General features: G+C 43.9%; 1 protein-coding gene across 5 annotated transcripts in view; it reads left to right on the forward strand.

Moving 5' to 3' along the window:
• ACCS (1-aminocyclopropane-1-carboxylate synthase homolog (inactive)) overlaps nt 1–26,934 on the forward strand; it is an 83,351-nt gene that overhangs the window by 30,050 nt on the left and 26,367 nt on the right. Inside the window, exons 2-3 of one of the 5 annotated variants that reach the window (XM_084631670.1) lie at nt 1,474–1,612; nt 6,590–6,701. The exons of 1 other annotated variant lie outside the window; for it this stretch is intronic. The gene's annotated coding sequence lies outside the window, so the exon portion shown is untranslated. Of the gene's footprint in view, nt 1–1,473; nt 1,613–6,589; nt 6,702–16,322; nt 16,331–26,156; nt 26,215–26,934 lie in introns of those variants that run through there. 3 more of the 5 variants (XM_084631673.1, XM_084631669.1, XM_084631671.1) reach the window with 3 other exon arrangements.

Genomic DNA, 26,934 nt, shown 5'->3' on the forward strand with positions numbered 1-26,934 from the left:
TTTCATAGAATCACAAAAGTTAGAAACAATATACAATATGCCTTTTCCCTCCAGCCCTGCAAATGCAAGCTCCTTCCCTTCATAACATTTTTTAGTGTCTTGTCCAGTCTATCTTAAAAATTCTCAAGCGATGGTGCTTCCACCATTCCCACAACTTAATACATATCACTGTAAGGCTAGCTTCCCTGATCTTTAATCTCCCCTGTCTTTATATCATCCCATTTGATCCTACTCTTACCCTGCCCATAATAGCACAAAATAATTCCTCTTCTATTTTTATTATTTGCACTCTTCCTACACTTTAGACTGTTATAAAGTCCTCCCTTAGTTGTCATTAAGCCAAGCTACAAAGATTTTTAGCTCTTTTAATCCTTCCTCATAACATAGCCCCTCTAGCTCCCTGATCATTTTTGTTTTTTTTCCCTGAACTCCCTCCTATTTTTTTCAATATCTCCCTGATAATATGATGCCCAGGACTGAGTGCAGTAAGCCAGATGATGTCCCCCAGAGCCCTACCCAGAACTCTCTCTTCTCAGCTGCATGACATGATTTCTTTTGTAGCCGTATCTTATTGCAAATTCATTTTCAAAGGAACACCACCTCCTCCTGCAACAGAATGTAGATTTAAGCCTTCCAGGAGAGGTGGAGGAGACTTCTAGCAAATATAATCCCACAGTCTCTGTGGAAACCTTCCTCTCCCTATCACCACTGAAAGGGTAGATGTAAACACACCACTTATATATAAACAAGAAAATCTCTAGTACCATCAATGGCTCTACTGTTCCAGTTTTCAAGGAGATCGGATCTGTGATAATCAGCATCCAGACAGCCCAAGGTGAGAACCGAAGGTTTAAACCAATGGTGTGCAAAACTGCGGCGCACACCCCCACCCTCACCCCCAGTGTGGGCACAAGAGGTTCTCGCGGGGGCTGGGGGACAAAGAAACTGGGATCCTATTCCTGTGACACTGCATGGAATCTGGGAGACACTTTATGATATTGTTGTTACCAATATTATAAAATTGCAAGGAATCTGACTGACCATGTAAGGTACCTGTGAAAATGCTATGATTTGCCAAGTATGACGATCTTGTTTATATGTTTGTATCACCTTTGTATTGTGAGTTATAGATAAGTAGGGTATATCTGCAGGGTATATTTCCAAACTTGTGCTGTGTTTCTGGGTGATACCCCCAGACAGATTGGCAGCAGCACTGCCTAGCCCGTTTGATGGCCAATCAAGGGTAATCAGCTGTACAATGAATCCATTGAAAGGAGCCGGGGGATACACCTTATGAGTCAGCAAGGCATGTAGGGGCAAGTTGGTGGACAGAACTCTAAGGCTTTTCCATGCCATGTGCTGCGAAACTTGTGTTTGGCATACAGGAAGTACAAGCCACATGGAAAGAGAAATATAAAGGGCAGCTGCATTATTTCCATTTTGTCTTCAATCCTTCCTGCTTCTTACCCCCAGAAGCAACTTTTCTACAAATGAAGCTCTGAACAAAGGACTGAATGGCCCATCCAAACTTTGGATGTGTTCCAGGGGGACTTGCAAGCCAGCCAACTGACTAATACTGCTAAGAACCTGACATATGGACTTCGAAGCATCTGTATGTATCTGATTGCTTTACCATTTAACAACTTTTATTTTCTTTTCTTTTCTTTTCTTTTTTCTAATAAACCTTTCGTTTTAGACATCACAGGATTGGCTGGCAGCATAGTATTTTGAGTAAGATCCAAAACTGTACTGACCTGGTAATGTGGCTGGCCCTTTGGGGTCAGAAGAACATTTTGTATAGTGAGCAGCATTTTTAGGTAACTTCTCACTGTACTGGATCTATGTCTGATTGGGAGCCAGAGAATTGGGAATGCAGTAAAGGGGGCAGTTTGATTTCTTTATTGGCTTCTTGAAAACCAGTGTCGGGGATCAGGAGCACAGTTTGTGACTGGTTGGTAAATCTAACTTCAGTGTTAACCACCAGTTTTGGGAGAATCTGCTATCCTTTTTGCAGCCTGGCATTTTCAGTGAGGGCTGTCCCAGGCACCCTGAGTCACACTACCACAACAGCAGGAGCAGGATAAAAATAGAGTGGGTATTGTGGGGTGGGACGGGAGCTGTATTAAAAAAATAGTCCTTCCACTTGGCAAACAACATGAATGCCCCGGCCAGCAGCCGCTGCTCTCTGGCCACCCAGCTCTGAAGGCAGTACTGCCACCAGCAGTAGTGCAGAAGTAATGGATTACTTCAAATTACAAGTGATGGGGGGGTGACAAATTCTATAAATGGTAAAGGGGGTGCGACAAAAAAAAGTTAGTATGTCACTGGGTTAAACCCCCAAAATGAGCAGTTGAATCAACTGATTGCATACTATATTATTGTACTATCACAGTGTATCAAGTAAGGTCTTCCATGAAAGCTTGTAGTGTTCTGAACTTGATGGTCATGAGATAGATTCATAACCACAGTCTGTATGTATATGCATTTATGTATATAGAAAACTCAGCTCATAACCTATACTACAATTTCAACCACACCTTATAGCAAGGACAGGTTTCAGAGTAGCAGCCGTGTTAGTCTGTATTCGCAAAAAGAAAAGGAGTACTTGTGGCACCTTAGAGACTAACCAATTTATTTGAGCATGAGCTACAAAAGCTCATGCTCAAATAAATTGGTTAGTCTCTAAGGTGCCACAAGTACTCCTTTTCTTATAGCAAGGACAGGCACCTCTCAAGACAGGTGTTTACACAAAACCAGCTCCAAGTAACAACCCTTTGTCCAATGAAGAAGAGACAATGGGGGACCATTAATGTTAATGGGAAGACATTGAAGAGACAGGTTTCAGAGTAACAGCCGTATTAGTCTGTATTCGCAAAAAGAAAAGGAGTACTTGTGGCACCTTAGAGACTAACCAATTTATTTGAGCATGAGCTTTCGTGAGCTACAGCTCACTTCATCAGATGCATGCTGTGGAAACTGCAGCAGACTTTATATATACACAGAGAATATGAAAAAATACCTCCTCCCACCCCACTGTCCTGCTGGTAATAGCTTATCTAAAGTGATCATCAGGTGGGCCATTTCCAGCACAAATCCAGGTTTTCTCACCCTCCACCCCCCCACACAAATTCACTCTCCTGCTGGTGATAGCCCATCCAAAGTGACAACTCTTTACACAATGTGCATGATAATAAAGTTGGGCCATTTCCTGCACAAATCCAGGTTCTCTCACCCCCTCACCCCCCTCCCAAAAACCACACACACAAACTCACTATCCTGCTGGTAATAGCTCATCCAAAGTGACCATTCTCCCTACAATGTGCATAATTAAGGTGGGCCATTTCCAGCACAAATCCAGGTTTTCTCACATCCCCCCCACCCCCATACACACACAGACTCACTCTCCTGCTGGTAATAGCTCATCCAAACTGACCACTCTCCAAGTTTAAATCCAAGTTAAACCAGAAAATCGGGGGGGGGGGGGGGTAGGAAAAAACAAGAGGAAATAGGCTACCTTGCATAATGACTTAGCCACTCCCAGTCTCTATTTAAGCCTAAATTAATAGTATCCAATTTGCAAATGAATTCCAATTCAGCAGTTTCTCGCTGGAGTCTGGATTTGAAGTTTTTTTGTTTTAAGATAGCGACCTTCATGTCTGTGATTGCGTGACCAGAGAGATTGAAGTGTTCTCCGACTGGTTTATGAATGTTATAATTCTTGACATCTGATTTGTGTCCATTTATTCTTTTACGTAGAGACTGTCCAGTTTGACCAATGTAAATGGCAGAGGGGCATTGCTGGCACATGATGGCATATATCACATTGGTGGATGTGCAGGTGAACGAGCCTCTGATAGTGTGGCTGATGTTATTAGGCCCTGTGATGGTGTCCCCTGAAAACCCCTCCAACGCATTATTAAGGATCTACAACCTATCCTAAAGGATGACCCAACACTCTCACAAATCTTGGGAGACAGGCCAGTCCTTGCCTACAGACAGCCCCGCAACCTGAAGCAAATACTCACCAACAACCACATACCACACAACAGAACCACTAACCCAGGAACTTATCCTTGCAACAAAGCCCGTTGCCAATTGTGCCCACATATCTATTCAGGGGACACCATCACAGGGCCTAATAACATCAGCCACACTATCAGAGGCTCGTATACCTGCACATCCACCAATGTGATATATGCCATCATGTGCCAGCAATGCCCCTCTGCCATGTACATTGGTCAAACTGGACAGTCTCTACGTAAAAGAATAAATGGACACAAATCAGATGTCAAGAATTATAACATTCATAAACCAGTCGGAGAATGCTTCAATCTCTCTGGTCACGCAATCACAGACATGAAGGTCGCTATCTTAAAACAAAAAAACTTCAAATCCAGACTCCAGCGAGAAACTGCTGAATTGGAATTCATTTGCAAATTGGATACTATTAATTTAGGCTTAAATAGAGACTGGGAGTGGCTAAGTCATTATGCAAGGTAGCCTATTTTCTCTTGTTTTTTCCTACCCCCCACCCCCGATGTTCTGGTTTAACTTGGATTTAAACTTGGAGAGTGGTCAGTTTGGATGAGCTATTACCAGCAGGAGAGTGAGTTTGTGTGTGTATGGGGGTGGGGGGGATGTGAGAAAACCTGGATTTGTGCTGGAAATGGCCCACCTTAATTATGCACATTGTAGGGAGAATGGTCACTTTGGATGAGCTATTACCAGCAGGATAGTGAGTTTGTGTGTGTGGTTTTTGGGAGGGGGGTGAGGGGGTGAGAGAACCTGGATTTGTGCAGGAAATGGCCCAACTTTATTATCATGCACATTGTGTAAAGAGTTGTCACTTTGGATGGGCTATCACCAGCAGGAGAATGAATTTGTGTGGGGGGGTGGAGGGTGAGAAAACCTGGATTTGTGCTGGAAATGGCCCACCTGATGATCACTTTAGATAAGCTATTACCAGCTGGACAATGGGGTGGGAGGAGGTATTTTTTCATATTCTCTGTGTATATATAAAGTCTGCTGCAGTTTCCACGGTATGCATCTGATGAAGTGAGCTGTAGCTCACGAAAGCTCATGCTCAAATAAATTGGTTAGTCTCTAAGGTGCCACAAGTACTCCTTTTCTTATTGAAGAGACAAACGCTCTTCAATCAAGAAGGATTTCCACACTAAATAAACATGAGTCACCATGGCCTAAGAGAAGAAAAATAAAAAAGAGAAAAAAAGCCTTTTAAAAGCAGGCTTGTGTCTGAATTTTGGGATCCAGAAACTGAGGGACAGTCACTTGGCAGGTGCTGTCTGTGAAATGCTGGATCCCCTCTATGGCATGGGATATGCTGGGAAACTGTTCAGAGGCAAGAGAGAACTTTTTTTTTAGATAAAATCCCTTTTCTAATACTAGAAGTGTAAAGCCTGAGGTTGTGCCTTTGTTTTCTGTGTAACTTTTATGTGTTTGTTTTCCCCTTACTGTTTCATCTTTGAATCTGTGGTTTTTCTATGAAACAAACCTTCTGTTCATTTTTACCCCTCTGTTCTGCTAACTGTGTGTCAAAGTAGGCTGGTGGTTGTGGGAACTGGCTTCATGCCTTTAGAGGGTGACGAATTGGCAGGAAAAGTCCGAGTGTCTGGTAGTTAAGAACTTGGGGAATATGGATTTAGGAAGACTCAGGACTGGAAGGGCTGTTGGTGTTGGTGTTACCCTGCAAGGAGTACTTGTGGCACCTTAGAGACTAACAAATTTATTTGAGCATCCGATGAAGTGAGCTGTAGCTCACGAAAGCTTATGCTCAAATAAATTGGTTAGTCTCTAAGGTGCCACAATTACTCCTTTTCTTTTTGCGAATACAGACTAACACGGCTGCTACTCTGAAACCTGCAAGGAGTGACTAGGCTGGTGGAAGCCAGGGTGAGATCTTGTGCGTGTGTACAAGCTACTAGTGTCAGGGGTCTGAACAAAAGCTGCACAACAAAAGGCACCCAAGGTTACAGAGCTGGCAGTAACAGAACCCCTTACTGGATGATCCCCAAAATATCACAGTTTTCCCTTCCCTTGGGTCCTGTTTCTCTTCTGATCCTCATAGTGCTCTGGGGAAGAGCAACTAATGGACCAATACAACCATTTGGAAGGGAGCATGACTCCCTTCAAAGAGTCTCAGTGCTGACATTTTTGGTAACGCTGTGGTAGCTATTTTCATTTCTGGGCAATTTTGACTGCGGATACCAGGCCTTTGTGGCCCCATACTGGAGGCTCTGTTACACCCTGCCCTAGAAAACAATTAGTAGTGAGGAAAACAGCAGCCATTTTGGGAACCAGTGAGATCTGGTCATCCAGAAGACAGAAGGGCTAGGAACTAGCAAAAGCCAATTAAGACCCACCAGGCTGAAATAAAAGGAGCTGCCTGCTGCCAGAGAAACCAGGCAGGGCCAGGGTCTCTTGCTGGCCACAGTCAGTGGCAGGGGCTAAGAAGGAACTTCGCTGATTCCGTCCCAGAGAGAGAGTTTAACCTAGAAAGGGTAAGAATTGATTTTGTTTATAATTGGCCCAGAAGACAAGGAACAGTTTCAATTTTTGAGTTTGTTATTAGGGGTTTTGGAGTATGTGACCTGGATGGAGGGCCAAGACACAGAAGACTCACCGAGACAGGCTGATAGCTTTCAGGGGTGCTGGTAGCCAAAGAGAAAGGCACTGCTCAATAGGTGAGTGCAACCCACCACAGCAATGCTTTGTAAGTTGCATGGTCTGTATTAATGTTCTCTCACTGCAGAGGCTGTGCCATGTATGAACTGTCAGACTGCATTTTCTGGAGAAAATAATCCAGATCAAAGCTTGATGCATCCAAACTGAAGGTGTTTTGGGTCTCTCAGTGGGAGAGAGGGGGATATAACATAAGTTATCCTTCTGTAAAGATCTCAGTTATTTACAAACAACAATTGACTTAGCTTCACAATTCCCTGTGAAGTAGGTAAGTGTAGTTATTCCTATTTTACAGATGGTGAAACTGAGACATGTTAAGGGACTTGCCCATGGTTAAACAGCCAGTGAATGGCAGAGATGAGATTAGAATGCAGAAGTCCTGATTCCCTGTCCCTTGCTCCAACCACTCGATTACCCTTCGCCTTAGTACAAATGGTAGAAACGATTGCCTTTGCTGGGTGAAGGTTTCAGAGTCTGCACCAGCAAACTATAGCCTCCAAACTTTCAGACAAAACGTTTTCTGCATGGCAACAGTAAACTCAAACTAAAAGCCCTAAGAATGAGCAGGGAAGGGGAGGGAAGGAACGGCTGGAACAGGGAAGAGGCCATTCCAAGTCTTACAGAAGGTTGAGAAAAGGAAACACTTTTCCCGCGCTGTTTGGCCAAAGAGAAAGAGGGGTGACAAAAGGGTCAAATTCAGCTTACACAGCTCCCTCTTTCAGGCATCTGGCCCAATGGCAGGAGAGCTGGGGTGATTAGGCTGAGTTTTTGGCACGTACTCTGGGGACCAACAACTGTCACTGACTTCCTGGCTCTCTTTAAACATGCAGCTGGACAATTCTCGTGTCCTGCTGGTCTGGCCCCATCTGCTCTTTGTTTATGCTGTGATACACTCCACCTGACCCAGGATGACAACACTTCAAACTCACCCTCCTGTTACAAATCTTCTCCATTGAATATATTATCCTTTGTCTTAGTGCCCAGTTTGGTGTGAGTCTGTAATAAACCTGCTAAAGAGTTCCCACACTCTCTAAGATGGGATTGTGCGATGTATGAGAATAAACAGGCATAAGCCAGTGGTTTTGATCACTGGGATCTTGGCCCAAAGCTTGAACTGAACAAAATTTTCTCTGAGGTTTGAAAAAGTTCAGTTCACTTTTTTTCCCCTTGATTTTTTAAATGTTTATTCTTAATGTCCCCATATCTTCAGAGATCTAAACTGCCGCCCCGAAATCCCACACAATAGGCCCTTTCTACAATATTCCCAGGCAGGAGCAGGAAATATGGAGTAATCTCAGGTTTTCCAACCTGAGTACTCTAGGATCTTATAGGTTTTCCAGCCTGAGTACTCTAGGCCACACAGGTTCAGAACAGACCGAGATGGGCCTGAGTGGCAAAGTTCAACTCCTCCTCCAGGGTTTTGATTTGGCTTCATTACAGAAGTCTTGATATTATGATGTTTGGTTTGGGCCCCATCTCTGCTTGTGGTCAGGATCCAGACTTTCAGGTAGATGTCTGAAAGAAAGTTCCAGATCTACTCCTGACTAGTCCTTACACAGAAATGGGAGTAGAGATCAAAACACCTCTGGATGTTCTGATCACATGGATGTTCACTATCCTTGCAGGGTGTGCCATCCACGTTCCACTTTTGCTTCTGTTGAGGTTTGCATTGAGTGTCAAGTTTGAACACCCATCCTATCCCCCAAAGTTAAGTACCCAAAGCAAAATTCAGGCCAAACCTCTTGGCTCTGCACATTGTCTACCCGGAACAGTGAGGCTTGATCAAAACTTGATCCAACCCTGGCAAAAAGTTTGTGAACTTAATGTAAGGGGACTGTTGCCCCGTTACTAACATTCAGTGGGGGTGTTTTAGTTGCTATCTCCCAGTACTAAAAAGGGGGAAGGGTCGATGGGGAATCAGGACCCTGAGACTGACAGCCCTCAGGAACAATGGGGAGAGGCCAATGTTCCAGGTGAGCCTGAATGACAGGGCGGGCAGGCTAATCAGAGAGTCAGGAGGCCAGGGAGGTCCCATTCTCCGTGTGAGCTGGATTTGCCTGGGTCAGACAGAGTGGGGCTGAGCTAAGGAGAAAGCAGGGGCCCAAGCTGAGCTGGGGAGCAGAGCTGTGCCAGATCCAGAGGGACCAGAAAAGCAGCCCAGAGAGAGCAGACCCTGTCCTGGGAGCAGAGCTGCAGCCCCAAAGCCAGAGGCACAGCCCAGAGAGAGCAGACTTGCCCTGGGAGGACAGCTGCAGCAACCAGAGCCAGAGAGGCCAGAAAAGCAGCCCAGGAAGCCGGTCAGTGCTGGGAGCAGAGTCACAGAAGCAGCCTGCAGAGCAGACCTGTTCTGGGAGCAGAGCTGTAGCAACCAGAGCCAGAGGGGCCAAAGAAGCAGCCCAGGGACTGGAGGCAGAGCAGCAGCAGTGCAGAGACAGAGTGGTGCAGCTGGGGCTGGAGCAGTCTGGAGCTGGGTGCGGTGAGCAGCTGGGGAAACCTAGGGGGACCCTGGGCAGCGGGGCCAGTTCAGGGAGATGCCTCAGCCAAGAGTCTCTGCAGGCCAGGCTTGGATCGTCACCCCGACAGGGCGGGGGCGTTACTGGGAAGAGGGGTCCTACCACTTAGAGCCTGAGAACGTGTGGCCACCACCAGAGCGAGCGTCCAACCCACAGCATCACTGCAGCACAGCCAGGGCCTGAGAAGAAGGCCTGGGACTTACAAGGAACAGACTGTGGACTGCCCTGATGTTCCAGAGACACTGTTTGTGATGTTCCCTGCCACAGAGCAGGGTGATATGTTTCCTTTAACCTTTCCCATTTTTGCTTATTCTTTTTAAAATTAATTGTTGATTAAATAACTTGCATTTGCTTTAACTTGTATGTAATGGTCAGTGGGTCAGAGAAGTGCCCAGTGCAGAGAGAGTACCCCGGAGTGGGGACACCCTAGCACCCCTGTCCGAGGTGACCACAGCAGGGTTGGGGGTCGAGCCCCCCAGGAATCCTGGGCCCAGCCTTGTTGGGGTTACGAGGACTCTGCCAGACAGGAGAGTGGAAGAGGAGTCCTCAAGGGCAGGGAGGCCACTGGGTAAAGGAAGTGGGAACAAGGACTCAGATCCTTTCGCTAGCCCACTTCACCGGGGTAGTGCAGAAGCCAGGAAAGTTCCCCACAAGAGCAGGACTATTTCCCCGCTTACATTAAGCACACCTGGCTTGAGCTTCAGGTTTGTAACAAAATCGCAAACCTGCTGAGCTTCAAATGGTTCCAAGTTCTGTTAGGAAGGTTTCACCCAGCTGCTGGGCTAAATTACAACATAGTGTTAGTTTTTTATTGATTAGTCAGTGTACTCTGTGCTATACAATAAAAAGGGAAAGACAAGCTCCCTACTCTCAAATGGCCTGTAATCTAAATGAATGGGTAAGAGACCAGGCATAATCTTTTCTCCCAAGTGCACTGGGAATTTTTGTTCATAAATGTAATTTGTTTGGAAAAAGGTCGCTGAAGAAATGAATTTTGAAGAGGTTGAGTGGCATGCACAGTGGCCCAATGCATCCTTGGTGTAACTCTATTGATGTCAGCTCCCAGTGCCTTATGCAATCCGGGATCATTGCTTCTAGTTCATATTCTCTGCCTGTATTTGTATGGTCTTGTATCTGGTTCATGCTTTTGTTACTGCAGCTGTGTGCTGGGCTGACTGTTTCAGTGATTTCCCCCACAATCATCACTCCCCTGCACGCATCCTCAATTCCTTCTCTGAAGCTCTGTGATTGTTCTAATAAGTGCATATTCCCCAGCTTGGCTCCCTGTTCCTAGACTAATTTATATGACTATTATCCTCTTTGTTGGTGCCAGTTTACTGTGAATGCAGAAATTTCATCATTATGATCTGAGCTATTCTTTAAAATGCCAAAGTAGCTAAATAGTGAATAGAAAATGCCATTTGTTTATTAAAACTCAGCAATCAAAAATGCTGCCCTTTGATGGATCTGACTTGTGGGGCTGAGTCTCCTCATAATGTGTGGAGTAGATAATGGGATCCTGCAAACCGTTGTGCTTCTGGGGAGACAGGTAGGGGACAGCATTACCAGGCTACAGCAGGTACAGCTGTGCAAATGCTGTCATGGACAAAGCTCTGCTCAGATATTAGCAGATTTTGCAGCTCATATTGATCAGTAGGAGGAAGATAAGTGAAAATCAAAGGCATAGGAATTGAGGAAGGAAACATGGATTTCATTCAGTAAAGCTGTGCTAGAAATCCAAATGCCCATCATGACTATACCAAACTATTGCTCTGTGTTGCTGCTCTGGTGGGAATTGAACATAGTAATTGCCGTACTAGATCAGACCAATGGTTAATTTACTCCAGTATCCTGTCTGTAGCAATGACTGGTATCTGCTGCTTCAGAGGATGATGTAAAACTCCCATGTAGGCAAAACTATGCCTGCAGGGGAAGTTTCTTCCTAATTCATGCTGCAATGTTATTTTTGCTATTATACAAATGCCTAACAGATTTTTTTAAATCATACTAAGCATTTTTCTTTAGACTGTAAGCTCTCTGAAGTAGAGACTGTCTTTCTAGTTACTGTGAAGTCCCTAGCACAAATCTGTGCATCACAAAAATAACAAATGGTAATAATTTACTTCAATATTTTGTGACTGGAAGTTCCACAGGTGAATTATGTGCTCTGTGAGCGGGAAAAATCCTTTTATCAGTTTTAAATTTCTTATCTTTTCAATTTAATTGGGTGCCCTCTTGTTCTTGCATTAAAATAAAGGGTAAGTAGGTGTGCTTAACTGACCTTGTCTACAGCAAGGCTTATTGTGGATACCCCATTATATCCCCTTTTATTCACTTCCTTTATAAACTAAACAATTCAAATCTTTTAATATCTCTTTTCATATGGGAGTCTTTCCAAGCCTCTAATAATTTTTGTTGCCCTTTTTCTATTTTTCTGCTATATCCTTCTTGAGATGAGTTGACCAAAACTGAACACAACATTCTAGATGAGGATATATCAAAATTTACAAAATGGTTTTATAATATTTTCAGCATTGTATGTATTCCTAAGCTTGCTTGCTTGCTTTTTTTTTTACTACGGCTAAGAACTGAGCTGATATTTTCATTGAGATATCCACAGTGATGCCTGGATCTCGTCTCAGGAGTGGTTATATTTCATTTACAAACCATCAATGTGCATGAATAGTTCAAAGTGGATATTACTCTGCACTCTTCTCTGCTAAATTTTATCTGTTCTCATGTTGCCCAATTGCCTCATTGGCGGGCCTTCTGAGGCTCCTTACAATCTTCCTGGCTTCATATCATTAAGTAACACCTGTTCAAATTCAGATCATTGGAGTACTTCACTATTTACCTCCTTCCACGTTGAAAACGTCCACTTATTCCTGCTCCTTGCTTTCTGTCTTGTAGCTGAATTCATGATATTCCACTGAGTATGCTGGACTTCTCTGGATTGGTATTTCTGTCCCAGTATAACATAGGTAGAGGAAGACTGTATTTTATCAGCAATTCGTCTATCCTTAGGAATGATCACTACAGCAATCTGTTATAGTTACTGCTTTTTAATAGGAATATGGCTGATTTGCTCATTAAATTTTTTATACAAATGATAGAGTATCAACCTACTTGCTTCCTGGATGTACTTTTCACCTTGACTCACTGAAGGTGCTGGATGGCTCAGGGGATTGGGAAAGGATAATGGACCCTTTAACTCTAATAATTCAAACTCTAGTTTGAATCCTCCAAGGGTCAGTAGTGAGCAAGTTACCATCTGACGTTTTATCAGTGGTTTTGAGAAGCCAGGTGTCCCCATCCCAAAAGCCATCATCACAATTGCTACTCTTGTGGACCATCTCAACAGGGAGACCAAGGTTCGAAGGAAGGATGGAGACTGAGTTCCCCTTCCCACCTGCAGGAGGGGGTGGAGCACCTTCTGTTTACCCTAAACCATTAGTAAATATTATTATTTATTATTTATTTTTTCAAGTTACTATAACACGAATATCAGCTCTGGAAGCTGGCCTCCCTTGGTCTGATCGTTCTAGGCCTCCATTCGCAGTGTTATGGTTTATGGGAGATGAGGAACACTCTTATGAAAGTCACTGTTGAGGTAAACTTTGCAGGCCCAGGCTCCTCACATTGAGCTGTCCAGTATTGGAGACCGGAGACAGTGACATGTGGTTACATTGAAACTAAGAGAGAATTCCTATAAACAGGGCCAAATGCAGCAGAAAAATTTCCCATATAAGGCAACATGCTTATACCTGTTAGTTTGCATTTGTCTTGCTGGCGGGTTTGAGCTTGTGCTGGCACCCACGGCTTTTTACATTCTTTTCCATGTATCGTTTTCTCCCCTCCTCCTTCCCTCCCTTAATTTTTATGTTTTGAACTAAAGCTGGACACAGCAGCTGACACATTTGAGCTCCCCCCCCCCCCCAGTCTCCCGTCTCTTATTTATGTCTGTAAATGTTTTGTTTTATCTGAAGTGAATTTGCCAGAGAAATGTTGGGCCCAGCTCCAGGCAACCCCATTTCCTTCTTCCATCTCAAGACATTCCTGAGTCTTGCAGCACAAACTTGCACAGCTAAATATTTAGAAGAAAGCAGAGGAGCTGTGTCCCTCAGGGGAACAGAGTGTCACTTGGGATGAAATGGGCTAACTAGCTGGGTGCCAGGAGAAGCTGTATCCTGCTGTTCTATGCATGGGTCTGGGACAGCTTGGAAGAGGCTTATATTCAAGTCTTACCTAATGTGATAAATGCACCTTCCCAATTGACCCTCTTGCCAGACGTGAGGTGTCACCTTTTCCAACTTCTCTTCTGGACATAGAATATGTAAATGCCATGTTTTGATGGTGGTACCTCAGCCCCAAAGGCATTTTGGGACTTTCCCAGCCTGCAAGCCCTGTCAGCATTAGGATTGCCCCATGAAAATGGGATGGGTGGTTGGGGGCCCAAATTCCCCTTTGTCCCACAGAGACTGGCTCTTCTGTCGCTCTTATCATGACAGTGCTACTCCTTTGGTCTTCTGTAGCAATTTCCACTGGAGAATCTTAAAGTACTTTTCAGACACTAGGCTGAAAATCAGAATTAAGCCTTGGTGACATAGAAGTTGGTCAGTGCATAGGCTGGTCTCCTGCATAGGGCTAAATTTCATCTACTAATATGGCTGATAACCGCTCCCAGAGTTTCAGAGAAGCATCAGGACTTTGGTGCTTGTCTGAACCAAACTTCAAACCACCAGATATCACTCATCCATAAAAATGACCCTCCATGCTCCATAACCACCTCTAGACAGAGGGGCAGTAAGAGGAAAATTAAAGTAGCAATAGAGTTTCTGGAAACAGGGTACTGGAAATAAAGGGCCAAGTTTCCCTCCCTTAGAATGGAGTACCTGGATGAATGGACTCTAAGGTGGATAGAAAGTTGGCTAGATTGTTGGGCTCAACGGGTAGTGATCAATGGCTCCATGTCTAGTTGGCAGCCGGTATCAAGTGGAGTGCCCCAAGGGTCGGTCCTGGGGCCGGTTTTGTTCAATATCTTCATAAATGATCTGGAGGATGGTGTGGATTGCACCCTCAGCAAGTTTGCAGATGACACTAAACTGGGAGGAGAGGTAGATACGCTGGAGGGTAGGGATAGGATACAGAGGGACCTAGACAAATTGGAGGATTGGGCCAAAAGAAATCTGATGAGGTTCAACAAGGATAAGTGCAGAGTCCTGCACCTAGGACGGAAGAATCCCATGCACCGCTACAGACTAGGGACTGAGTGGCTCAGCAACAGTTCTGCAGAAAAGGACCTAGGGGTGACAGTGGACGAGAAGCTGGATGTGAGCCAACAGTGTGCCCTTGTTGCCAAGAAGGCCAATGACATTTTGGGATGTATACAGCAGATCGAGGGATGTGATCGTTCCCCTCTATTCGACATTGGTGAGGCCTCATCTGGAGTACTGTGTCCAGTTTTGGGCCCCACACTACAAGAAGGATGTGGAAAAATTGGAAAATGTTCAGCGGAGGGCAACAAAAATGATTAGGGGACTGGAACACATGACTTATGAGGAGGGGCTGAGGGAACTGGGATTGTTTAGCCTGCAGAAGAGAAGAATGAGGGGGGATTTGATAGCTGCTTTCAACTACCTGAAGGGGGTTCCAAAGAGGATGGATCTAGACTGTTCTCAATGGTAGCTGATGACAGAACAAGGAGTAATGGTCTCAAGTTGCAGTGGGGGAGGTTTAGGTTGGATATTAGGAAAAACTTTTTCACTAGGAGGGTGGTGAAACACTGGAATGCGTTACCTAGGGAGGTGGTGGAATCTCCTTCCTTAGATATTTTTAAGGTCAGGCTTGACAAAGCCCTGGCTGGGATGATTTAGTTGGGGATTAGTCCTGCTTTGAGGAGGGGGTTGGACTAAATGACCTTCTGAGATCCCTTCCAACCCTGATATTCTGTGATACCTCCATTGATTTCTATGGAATCACTTTGTATTTAAACCTGCTTGACAGAGCAAACTTTGGTTGCTAGTGTATATTTACCCTACCTGTTAATGACAAGGATATGTTAAATCTCCCAGATGCCCTCTGTTTGTCACTGAGGTTTTAACACCTCTTTATTGAGCAAGAACAATGATGTGTGTGACCCGTTGTTCACTGGCTGGCATAAGGACTCAAAATGCTATGGGAGCACTGAGGACAAACACAGCACAGCTACTCTGATTGTCCAAGATATCCAGGCAAATATTCTCTTGCTTGCTTTTTTTTGTTTGTTTGAAAGTGGGGTGTAAAACAGAGGGATATTGTCAATTTTAATGTGTCTGTTTTTCTTACATAACTGTAGTATGATAGAAAAGCTTATATGGAATTTTTGTGTTAAGTTTCAATTATAAGTGTTTTGTAAATAAAATGAAAGCCTCACAATAGATTAGTCTCGCAGTGAAATTGAATAGAAGTGAAGCTGACAGATTTCACTATCCAAGCAGATTGCAAATATCAGAGTCAACTCTGGTGGAAAAACAAATGATACTCTTAACCTTTTGTCCATTTTAATAATCCATAGTGGTGGTATAAGGACCACACGGAGTGACATTTTTATTGCATATTTTTTTTTATTTTGGTACTGTCCCTTTAGCCACCATAGCAACTGGAGACGTTTGTGCTGGGTGTATTATTAAATGAGAATAAAGAATGGAGCCAAAGGGGTGAAACTCGTAAGTGACATTTAGTGACGTCCTCCCCTCCTAGAAACTTCTCTTTAAATAATTGTGATTATTTTGGGAGTGGAGAGGGGGGCCTTGGCTGCCTAATCATGGGAGCACCTGTGCTTTTCCCCTTGTTTCTGTTTGAAAGCCTCCCAGCGTGTTCTGTGTGGGGAGAGCATTTTAGCTTGCACTGGCGTCTGGGGAGATGCCCGTAGTGGTCTCCTTCTCTGTCTTCCCCAGTGGTTTGGACCTCAGGGGATGAAAGGTGGAATTATGAAGCAAAATGATGACTCCTAGTGTGTCCCAGAAGGCTTCCTGCTCCCATGCTTTCCTTGCTTGGAGATCGTGTAAGTGATAGACGATTCTGTTTCCCTTGCAGGAGTCAAGCAACTATAGTCATTTAGCTGAATTCCTGATTCAAAGGTTAGTGACACAAAAGAGATTTGGAGTGGTTTAAAACGGAGTGCTACTCATTTAAACAGATCACAACTAGCTTGATCAGACTTGGCTGCTTTCTGAAAGATCAGGGAGGTATCATTTTCAGACATGGGGCATCATTCTCTCTGCATCCAGAGAGGGTCACAGAGAGCTAACCAGGAGATTTAGTTTGCAAAGCTTGATGTCCACACTGGCTCTCTGAACATGATCATCTTCTGGTTGTGTCTATCTTTCTGTGATTGAAAACTGTTGTGTGCCTGAATTTAGAAATTGTGAATGATGTCAAATTGAGATGGGGGGCAAAGAAATCACATCCTATCCATGGGCAAGGGCTGGACAAGCCTTCCCATGCTGCCTGCCAATGTGCTCGTTCGTCCTCTCCCTCTCTCCCCTGACATGAAGAGTCCAGTTCTACATGTGGGAGGATAAGTCTCCATGGCTTCTCTGCTGACAATAGTGCTGGTAGATTTTGCGATATGCACACCTCTCTACAGAGAACTGTACTGAGAACCACTTCACAAAGGCCATCAAAATTTGGGGGCACTGTTGACCCAAGATTGGGTTGCAGCTAAAACTGACCTCAGAAAGCAAAGGCGGTGATATATATAATGATGATGTATAAGCTTCTAGTGTGAGGTTTAATGTGTGCAGCCTTCAGAGACTGTCCTCTTCAGTCTCTTGTGGCAATTTATCACAGAACTTTTAAGAAAGGAAGAGAACCTAAGCTTTTGGAAGGGCAGGTTTAAATGTTTGTTAAGTCAAGGATGAGCAGGACACTTGCACAGTGTATAGTAAAATGACTGGAGAGGGACTAGATGGCTGTGGGAATGGGATATAGAGCATTTCACCTGTAAACCACTAAACCTAATCCATCTCAGATTAGTAGTGGCTACAGGTCATTGACCACTGGTGAGTATGTGTTACAAGTCCCCCTCTGTGCTTGATCTGCAGAGGGTGTGAGTCTGCTACAGCCCCATCTAGAGTACTTTATCTCAAGCAGCAGCAGCACCTCGTATGCTTTTAGCTCTGGAGGTCCGCAGTTCAGTCCCGAGTGTGTCAGCCAAGGTGGTGGCCATCCAGTCACTCTGTGACAGTTGTTCAAATGGCAGATGTGAACTGAGTTGGATCTCTGTTCCTATTGAACAATATCCGTATCACAAAAAACACTGTTACAACAGATACAAACCAGCCTCCCCATTTGAAGTCTTACCAGAGGCACCTTGGACAGAAGTAGTTAGAGACTGAACAAACTTCTTACACCCCAGTGGTGACCTTCCAGTTCAAAATTGAGTCACATTCTTAGGGCAGTGTTGGGGAAGCTTCCACTCTGACAGGTCATGATGTACCTGAACTGGGGATAAACAGGGGACTTTGGTTCCCTGACCTGATTTATGAGCACCAAATTCACTTTACCGTTCTTTATGGAAATGGACAACATGTTTGGCTGCCACCACTACATATAATACATTTGTAAAATGGTACAATGCATGTCAACAGGATTTTAAACATAAAGGAGTAGAGATTTGCATTTTGTAGACTAAGGATCCTGCCTAGAGTAGTGGGTGTTGAGTTGCAATGGGACCTTTACTGGTGTTGGAACGTGAGGTTTCAAACATTCCCAGACACCTTGGGATTGGAGTTCTTAGACTGCTGTCCAAAATCGGGATTTTATCTCTGCAGAGTCCCCTGTTGTCTTTAGGATTTGAGTTTTGGAGGTGGTATCATCATTGGGACTGGAATCCCTTGGAGGACTGGCAAGATCCCTCACATCCAGATCAGTGAGCAATCAAGTAGCCTTTTATGTAAAGTTTTAAGAAAATCTTTAAAGTTTTAGAAACTGTTAATGATGTTGAAAACTACTGTCAAGGTCTTCAAAATTCATCACTGCTTAGGTTTCAAAACAGTTCAGTAAACATTGTACAGTTAAAGTGACCAAATGTGCTGTAGTCAGTAATGAGACTAAGTACTTAAAGAAAGACTGGGGTTTGCCAAAAGCTATCTGCCATTTCTTTACTTAGCCTAATACAAACTCCTACAGGTTTAGGGGGAATTGGATTTGCCAACGGTAACTCTAGCTTTTCTAAATATTCTCAAATCTTGTGGTGATCACTACATTACTAGGATTAATAACCAGTCCATGTGTTCCTCTTTAATACCTCAGTGCAGTGCCCATATGACACTAAGCAAATGCAGAGGGATGCTTCCTGTTAAGGGAGTATGTGTGAGATTGTCACACAGACTCCTCTATCAGGTGCATGACACCATCTAATTTTAATGAAGAAACCTGTCAAACTAAACAAACATGAAAAGGAACAGGACTTTCCCTAGAGCACCAGGATGGCAAAAGTAAAACAAGAGGTGTGTCCAGGGCTCGTAAGCAAAATATCAGCGACTACCCACGAATACACTTCTACTACTGCTCATGGATTTAACAGGTAAAAGCAAAAAGTCTATATCTTCTTATCGCTTTAGTTGCTTCTGCTCCAAATTGTAGGTCTCAGTTTTCATTTGTTTGTTAAGACAATGGGGCCCAACTCACTTCTAGTGAAGGATGATCTTGCAGTTGAGGCACTGAATTGGGACAACAGAGACATGAGTTCAGTTTCCACATTGGCCACGAACTTTCTGTGTGACCTTTAGCAAGTCACTTAATTTTGCTTGCCTCAGTTTCCTCATTGTAACATTATGGTTGTGTTGTGAGGCTCAATTAATTAATGTTTGTGAGGCAGGTGGGTGTTACAGTAGCCTTTCCAGATAGGAAGGAAATGAGGCGCCTACCCACTATCCTTTAGCAGCTTTGCCTTCTTTTATTTTGAAAACGTAATGACTGGCTGTATAGACCTGTAGCAGGGTCCTCTTCAGTGCTGGAATCTGAATGTCATGGGGTCCTTTGGGTTGCAGGGACCTGGGACATGGGGGTCTAACCTTCAAATGCATCTTGGAGTGTCCTTTTCAGGGCTGTGATTTGATTTCTGGAACATAGATGCCCTTCTTTCTAATGTTGCTATCTGAGTTGAAGTGGTAGAGAGGGGCCTCTGCCAATCTGATTTCAGGAGCTGCGCCAGTCAACCCATTAAGCAATCCTTAATTCACCTTCCTGAGCAGCCGGACAGCAGTAGTTTCCCTCAAGTATTCTCAGGAAGCTGACATGGAGATAATGTTCCCAAAATACTGAGGTGTTTTTTTGTTGGGACCATGCCTTGTGCAGAAAAATCTAATATCAATCAGCTGAATGTGACTACAGTATTTTATGGAACAGGCTGGCAGCGCTACACAGGTCAACAATGACTGACAATGCTGAAAATCTGGTCTTATCCCACAGACTCTTAGGCTATTTCCTGAGTGAACTGGTAGTTACATAAGATAACCAGTGTAACTAGGACCAAATATGGAGGTTTTCAAGACAACATTGTTGAAGTTCTTGTACAAGATGGTGGGAATGGGGTGGGGAAAAGGACAAATGAAGATCACTAGCCCTTGTGAACTCCCTGCAGAAAGAAGCCAAGGCTGGAAAATTGCTGTGACAGGGTTATGCGGAGGATGTTTCCAGCTGAGGATTTCATTTAGTTCAGGGGAGAAGCTCAACACACCTGAGCAGGAAAGAGATGGCTCATTAGATTTATACTGTCTCTTGCCTCTAGGAATTTTTATTATTTGGATTACTAAAGCACCTTGGGGCCCTAGTTGTAGACCAGGACCACATTGTGCTAGGTGCTCTACAAATATAGGGGGAAAAGATGGTTCCTGCCCAAAGGCGCTTGCAATCTAATTATAAGACAATTATAATTATAAGACAGATTGGGAGGTTTAAGTAAACAATGAGGCAATACTGGTCAGCACGATAAGCAGTGGTATCAGCACACTTGCAGCCTAACTTGTCAAAGGAGAGTTTTGAGGGGGTATGTGAAGATGTTCAAGGCACAAGTGACATGAGTTTGGTGTCCTCAGTCAAGAGGGTAACTATATGTCACAAAACAACGAGTGAATGTTGCATAAGAATATAACAGCATAGGACTAGAATGGAGCTAGATCATCGAATCCGTCAAATCTCCCTCTGTCACAGGCAACAGCATCATAGAATCGTAGGACTGGAAGGGACCTCGAGAGGTCATCTAGTTCAGTCCCCTGCATTCAAGGCAGGACTAATTGGTTACACCATGCACAAAGGATTCACAGGACAGGTATGGCAGAGAGTTGTCAAGGCCAGGACTGAGGGCAGTGGTGGTGGTGGGGTAAGGGGGATTCAGCATAGTAGTTGTCTGGGGTGGTGCAGAAAGTACATCGGTGGAACTGGGTGCTGCTGGCCAGAGTAATGTACATCAGCAGAGCTGTGTGGGAGAAGCCTGCTCAGTGGCTGCTTGCTCTGATGTTTGTGTTGCAATGCCATGTGCTGACACCACACATCCCAGCGTGTTGATGATTGTATTCCCAAAGATAATTTGGGACTCTTGTAATATTGGTCTTGCGAGGTGTAGGACAACTGTATTGAAAGTATGATTCTCCTGTGATGTCCTGAATGGGCAAGTGACCTTATTTTTTCTAGGCTGTGATTTCTGTGAACCACGGATGCTAATATTTAAGGCCCCAGGTTAAGGAAGGTGTCACTGGGTGCCTCCATCACTATCTGCTGAACCTCATTGCCCAGTCAGTTCAGATGGTTTCATGGTCACAAATGTACTTCAGGCTGTTTATCTTTCACCATTTATTTCCCTCTTACATAACCATTTTGTGCAGCAAAGGCTTATAGCAAAGACAGGCTTCCCTGCAGCCCTCACTCCCCAGCCCAAGCTCCTCTTAAGCTTCCTGTTTCCTCCCTTTATATTCTCCCCAATTACCTTGTTAGCCCAGTGATTGTCACCCAGATGCTCACAATCCCCCACCAAACAGTAATTCCCTTGACTGGGCCTGCAGCCTTCTCCAGGCTGCAGCAAGGTCAGTGATCAGGGTGCTGCTGATAGCACCCTGTCACAGAAGGGTTCTTGGTTTAATTTCCATGTGTTGTCCTGAAATGACCCACATCCTTCTCTTACAGCACTTAGCAGAGACAACCTTTAGACAGCCCCTTTAGACAGACAGCACTGTTTATGCTACTTGAGAACAGCGAAGCCAGGCTGAGGAGACGTAAGGCCAAAAAGGGAAGAAACGAATAAACAAATAGAAACATAGTACTGAGCTAATACAAACAGTGCATCAGGCCTAAAACAAAGATCTTCACAGTAGTTGTCTCAGAGCTAAAGCCAGTGCCTCCCTTGCCCTCTCCTCTTTCCACCACTGTTTCTTTCCTTAGTCCCACATAGTCCCACTCCAGGATCAGTTAGCATGAGGAAGCACTGAGAGCAGCAAACTTTGTCAGCTGTAGCAATACTCGTAGGGGAATTCTGCACCAAAAAATTAAACATTCTGCGCACAATATTTTGAAATTCTGCTATTTTATTTCTCAAAATAACACCATATAATCATGCTCCTACTGTGAGCCCCAGGCAACTGGGACTCCCACTGTCAGCTACCCGGGGCTGTTGGTGGAAGTCCCAGCCACCCGTGCCAGGGTGAAATACTGAGGGGAAATACTGAAGGAAAAAATAAAATTCTGCGGGGAACATTAATTCTGCAGTGTGTGGTGGTGCAGAATTCCAGCAGGAGTAACAATGTGTTAGAGTGAAACCTCTCATGGACTTCCTTCTTAGGGTGGGGAGGAGCAAAATTAAGAAGGAAACAAAAAATTGACAGATATAAATAACTACAGGAGTGGGGGTAAGAGGTGCAGGGTGGGATTTTAACCAGCACTGCATAGAAATGAAATCTACGTGTGTGTGTGTATGTACAAATGATGATGAGATGTAGTTACTAACTTTGTACAAACACCTTGGCTTTGGGATGGCTTCCAATACACTGCTGAAGGTCATACAGGATTTACAATGTGAGGAGAACCTGCTATTTTCTCAGCATGTACTATTACTAGTGTTAGTTTTGTACTAAGGAGTAAATGTATTTCTCCTTATGGATCAGAACATTGGTCCATCTGATCTAGGATTCTGCCTCTAGCACAGGCTGATACTATTGGATCCTTAAAAGGGAGGTTAAAGCACCCTGTCATATTCTTGGTGATCTGTGGAGTACTGTGCAGAGGACAATTCCTTCCTGTCTCCACAGGCAATCAGCTCATGCCCTGAAGCCGATCATTGGTTTACCTGCAGAACTACTACTAATTCAGCGTCAATTGCAAAAATCATGTGGTGTCAGCTAAATCTTCAGGATTTTAGCAACATGAGAACAAGAAATGGAAAACTAATCTCTTTTTGTTTTGGTCTGATCCACATCCAAAATTGTAAGGGTAGGTTGAATGCAGGAGTCTGAATCCATTTCCCCTCCCCTTCTGAACTGTAAAGGTGTTTTGGATTGAAGGTTCTAGTTTTTAGTATGTCTCTAGTTGTTATTGGACATAGAATTATCTAGCCCTCTTAAAAATCAAACCTGTACTTCATTATATGACTTTCTGTGTCAAGGAATTCCACAGACTGCCTATGCCAATTAGCTACAGAGGACTGGGGTTTAAACCCTTCTTAGGGAACCAAGATATACAAGAAAATGCTAAGGACATTTAATTTCCCTTTTCCTGTGTGACTGACATGGTGTTAGTCAATGGGCATTGGGGATGTTCAGCGCCTTTGAAAAGCAGGCCCTCAGTCTGCAAACAGTCATACAGCTCCCACAGTTTTGCCCAGTCTCTCACAGAATGTATGACAAACTATTAAATGAATTAGAAAACTGACATTGGAAAAAAAGTCAGCTGAGGAAAAACTACCAAAGTGGTTATAATCAGATGCTATTTGTCTGAGGAAATTTACCCCATCTCATTGTCCTCTGCAGCAGGTACCTAATGGCCACCGGTCCTTCAGCAACCCTTACTGGGCTTTCCTGCCTGCTCTGTGGGAAGTGCTCTTAATAACCCTTTAGCATGTACTCAGATGGTAAACAGTTCCCCCTAGAGGGCTTTGCTTCTCTTCTCTTTTGTCCATGCACTGGATGCTGCTTATTAAAGTAATGACCTAATTTTAACAAGAATAACTGTGTCCTCTCCCCAGTTCCTCAGACCCCACTTACAGCCCTGGATAGGAGGCCTGGAACAGGACATCTGGAACTTTGTTGGGGTTTAGTTGTTCTGAAAACCAGTGGAATACAGACCTGTATCAGAAAGTGACAGGGACTGAGCAGGAAGGGCCAGCACGAAGTTAAAAAGGAAAAAGCTGATACAAATGGAAAAGCACCCTAGAGCGTCATGTCACATCCATATAGAGTTAGAAACACCTTATATAGAGTTAGAGTAAGAAATACCTTGCAAGTACAGCAACAGGTGTGTTATGCATTTCAGTAGGGACATGTTGTGTGCGCACTAAGAGAAGAGTTTGCTTCTTGAATGACAGAATGTGGTTTGTCCCTGAGAGCTATGGAAGTTATCTATCTTAGGGTTTTATACTGCTACTTCTCATTGCAATGTCTCTACACACCTTCCACATAAAATCAATAGCTAAGTCTCTACTTTTCTTCATGGAGAGTCTAGCACTTCTCCCTTTTCAGAGTAAAAACTCTGCATGGGGTAGAGGTTGTGGTTTTAGAGTCCAAGAGTTTAAGGCCAGAAAGGACCACTAGATCATCTAGTCTGGTGGCTCTCAACCTTTCCAGACTACTGTGCCCCTTTCAGGACTCTCATTTGTCTTGCATACCCCCAAGTTTCACATCACTTAAACTATTTGCTTACAAAATCAGACATGAAAATACAAAAGTGTCACCACACACTAGTACTGAAAAATTGCTTACTTTCTCATTTTTACCATATAATTATAAAATAAATCAATTGGAATATTAATATTACATTTCAGTGTATAGAATATAGAGCAATATAAACAAGTCATTGTTTGTATGAAATTTTAGTTTGTACTGATTTTGCTAGTGCATTTTATGTAACCTGTTGTACAACTAAGCAAGTATCTACATGAGTTGATGTACCCTCTGGAAGACCTCTGTGTACCTCCAGGGGTGTGTGTATCACTGGTTTAGAACCACTCTGACCTCCTGTATATCCCAGGCCACCAACACCCACACCCTGAATTTTTTTAGATTTTTCTTTTTTTAATTTCATTTTGGTTTGTTTTTAGGTTGCTTAATGTCAGGGTTGTTTGTTTTATTTTGGCGGAGTTTGGCTGGGTTGGGGTTTTTTGGGGTAGAATGGGGTAAGTGCCATACTTATGGTGGAAAGACGGCCAGATACAAGTTAAGACTTTATTTATTTACTTTAGTGCTAATTGACAGCCCAAGAAGCTGATATTATCTAGGGAATAAATGTGACACAAACAGAGCCAGGGTAAGCTTCTTCCACACCATTTCTGGCCAATGTGCCTAATTCTGACCCCAAGGGAGCCCCTTTAGTAGTAAGAGTGCTTCATTCCCCATGACCTATTCAGTTCTTGGTCTCTGTGCTGAGATGGCCAGAAAGATGCCAATTAGTGTCAATTGGCAGGATGTAAACACTTGGACTGCTAGGAACTAGACTGAGATCCACTACACTCATTTCACTTAGATGACCAAACAGACAGCCATAGTTGGTAATGACTTTGTTACTATATTTCAGGGCTTATATGTGGCCGACGCAGCAGCTGCTGTAGAGTCCTAAGGAGTTGACCTGCAAAATGACATTTTGAAAAACAGTTTATTGTCCTTTTCCACCAGATATAAAAATGGTGAAATTTTGTTTTTTAAACCATACCGGGTTAGACCTTGTCCCATAGTGAACTTTGAAGAGCAGTCTACTTAGCCCCTGAAAAACAGGGCTGCCAAGCAATTAACTCTCCTTTTGAATCCCATCCTGTTGTGCTTTTCAGTCTGCCAAGGTCTCTGTGCTTGAGTCTATTCTCCCTGCTTCCCCCTTTGGTATGTTCCACTAGGTCAGTTCGCACTAAAACTCCAAATTAGGCTGCAAGTGCACCATGGCTTTTCGTGGGCCTGCAGGAATATAGCAGGGATTCCGCGCCCTCTGTTGGTAAATTCGTCTCACAGCAGCTTCTGCAGACCCTGAGGTTTGGGAATCTGCAAAAGAAACCTGAACACAACTGGTTTTAACCCCCCTGAGGAAGCATCTAAAAGCGATTGAATGCCCCTGAGATTTTAATGGTGCCAAAAGAATAAAACTTACATGTTGTACTCCTTTACAGGGAGAGGCCTTCATTCCGGATTAATTTAAAATAAAGATGAATCTGAGCCAACCCCTTCTGAATTTTGTGGACGTTTAGATTGGGATCTGATTTTTCAGGAGTGGATTACAAGCTCTATGAACCCCTTTCTCTTGAATGGGTCAACCCAAAGCTCAGCCTCCAAACAACTTCACTCTTTGCAATGAGGGGCCATCTCTCACTGAAAGGCAGATCTCATTCTTCTGATGGAAGATCTTGCAGCATGCTTCCATCAGACACTTAATCTCACTCTGGGTGAAATGAGTTAGGATCTCAGTCCTGTCCTTAGCTGACAAAGGTCTCCATTACATAAACCTCATCACTATTGTCTCACTTATGGGCAGTCCCAGCTAAAGACATGGTATTCTATGGGCCAAGGAGACTGAAACCTATTCTTAAAGGGGGTCTCTCCATGGGAAGGCTGAGGCACATTAGTGGGGCAGGAGGAGGAGTTGCTACTGTAAGTGTGCTGTGGATAACAAGACTGCCTAGTTTCCAGGGTTTTCAGTCCAGCGCTTTTCACCAACAGCAAATTGACATTTATTCTCTAATTCAAAATTATTGCAAATTTCTTTCTAATGTCATAGCTTGAAAGTCCTGACAGAGAGCAGAATCACCCAGGACAGCCACTGTGGACTGTATACGGTAAAAAATTTTTGTGTGGGATTGGTAGATTGTTGATAATTCACATTAATGACCAGTAGACTCATTATAAATTAAATTTTGCGAATTAGTAAGACTAAACCCCATTCATAGAGGTAGTCTCTCCAGGATAGGGCTGAGGCACATTTGTGGGGAGATTAATGCTGCAAATTAGTGAGCATGCTAGGATACTACCTCCCATAAGGGATTTTGTTCCATTTATTTTACAAGGGTAATAACTGTTCTTCATGATCACACCTCATGGTGTACTAGGAAATTATCTGCAATATAGTTTGTGAAGGTAAGGAAGATTTAGGCCTGGTCTAGGAGTCGACATCCCTGCAATGCTCATGGATTTGAAAAATCTTCACCCCTGGTCTAGACATAGCTAGATCAATGGAAGAATTTTTCCGTTGACCTATCTACCCTTACTCAGGGAGGTGGTGTTCCTAGGCCAACAGAAAAATCCCTTTTGTTGGAGTAGCCTCTGTCTACACTGTGAGGTTGGGCTGGCATAGCTATAGCACTATACCTATGGCTCAGTGGTCCCTGTAGCATAGAAATGGCCCAAGTAACACAACACCTCACTACTGGCACTGTGAAAACAGAGGAACTATCCTCTATGGTAGGGGTTCTCAAACTTCATTGCACCACGATTCCCTTCTGACAACAAAAATTATTATATGACCCCAGGATGGGGGACTGAAGCCTGAGCCCATCCGA

This window comes from Lepidochelys olivacea (assembly GCF_965140295.1).
Source record: "Lepidochelys olivacea isolate rLepOli2 genome assembly, chromosome: 6".
In the NCBI taxonomy this organism is placed as follows: domain Eukaryota; kingdom Metazoa; phylum Chordata; order Testudines; family Cheloniidae; genus Lepidochelys; species Lepidochelys olivacea.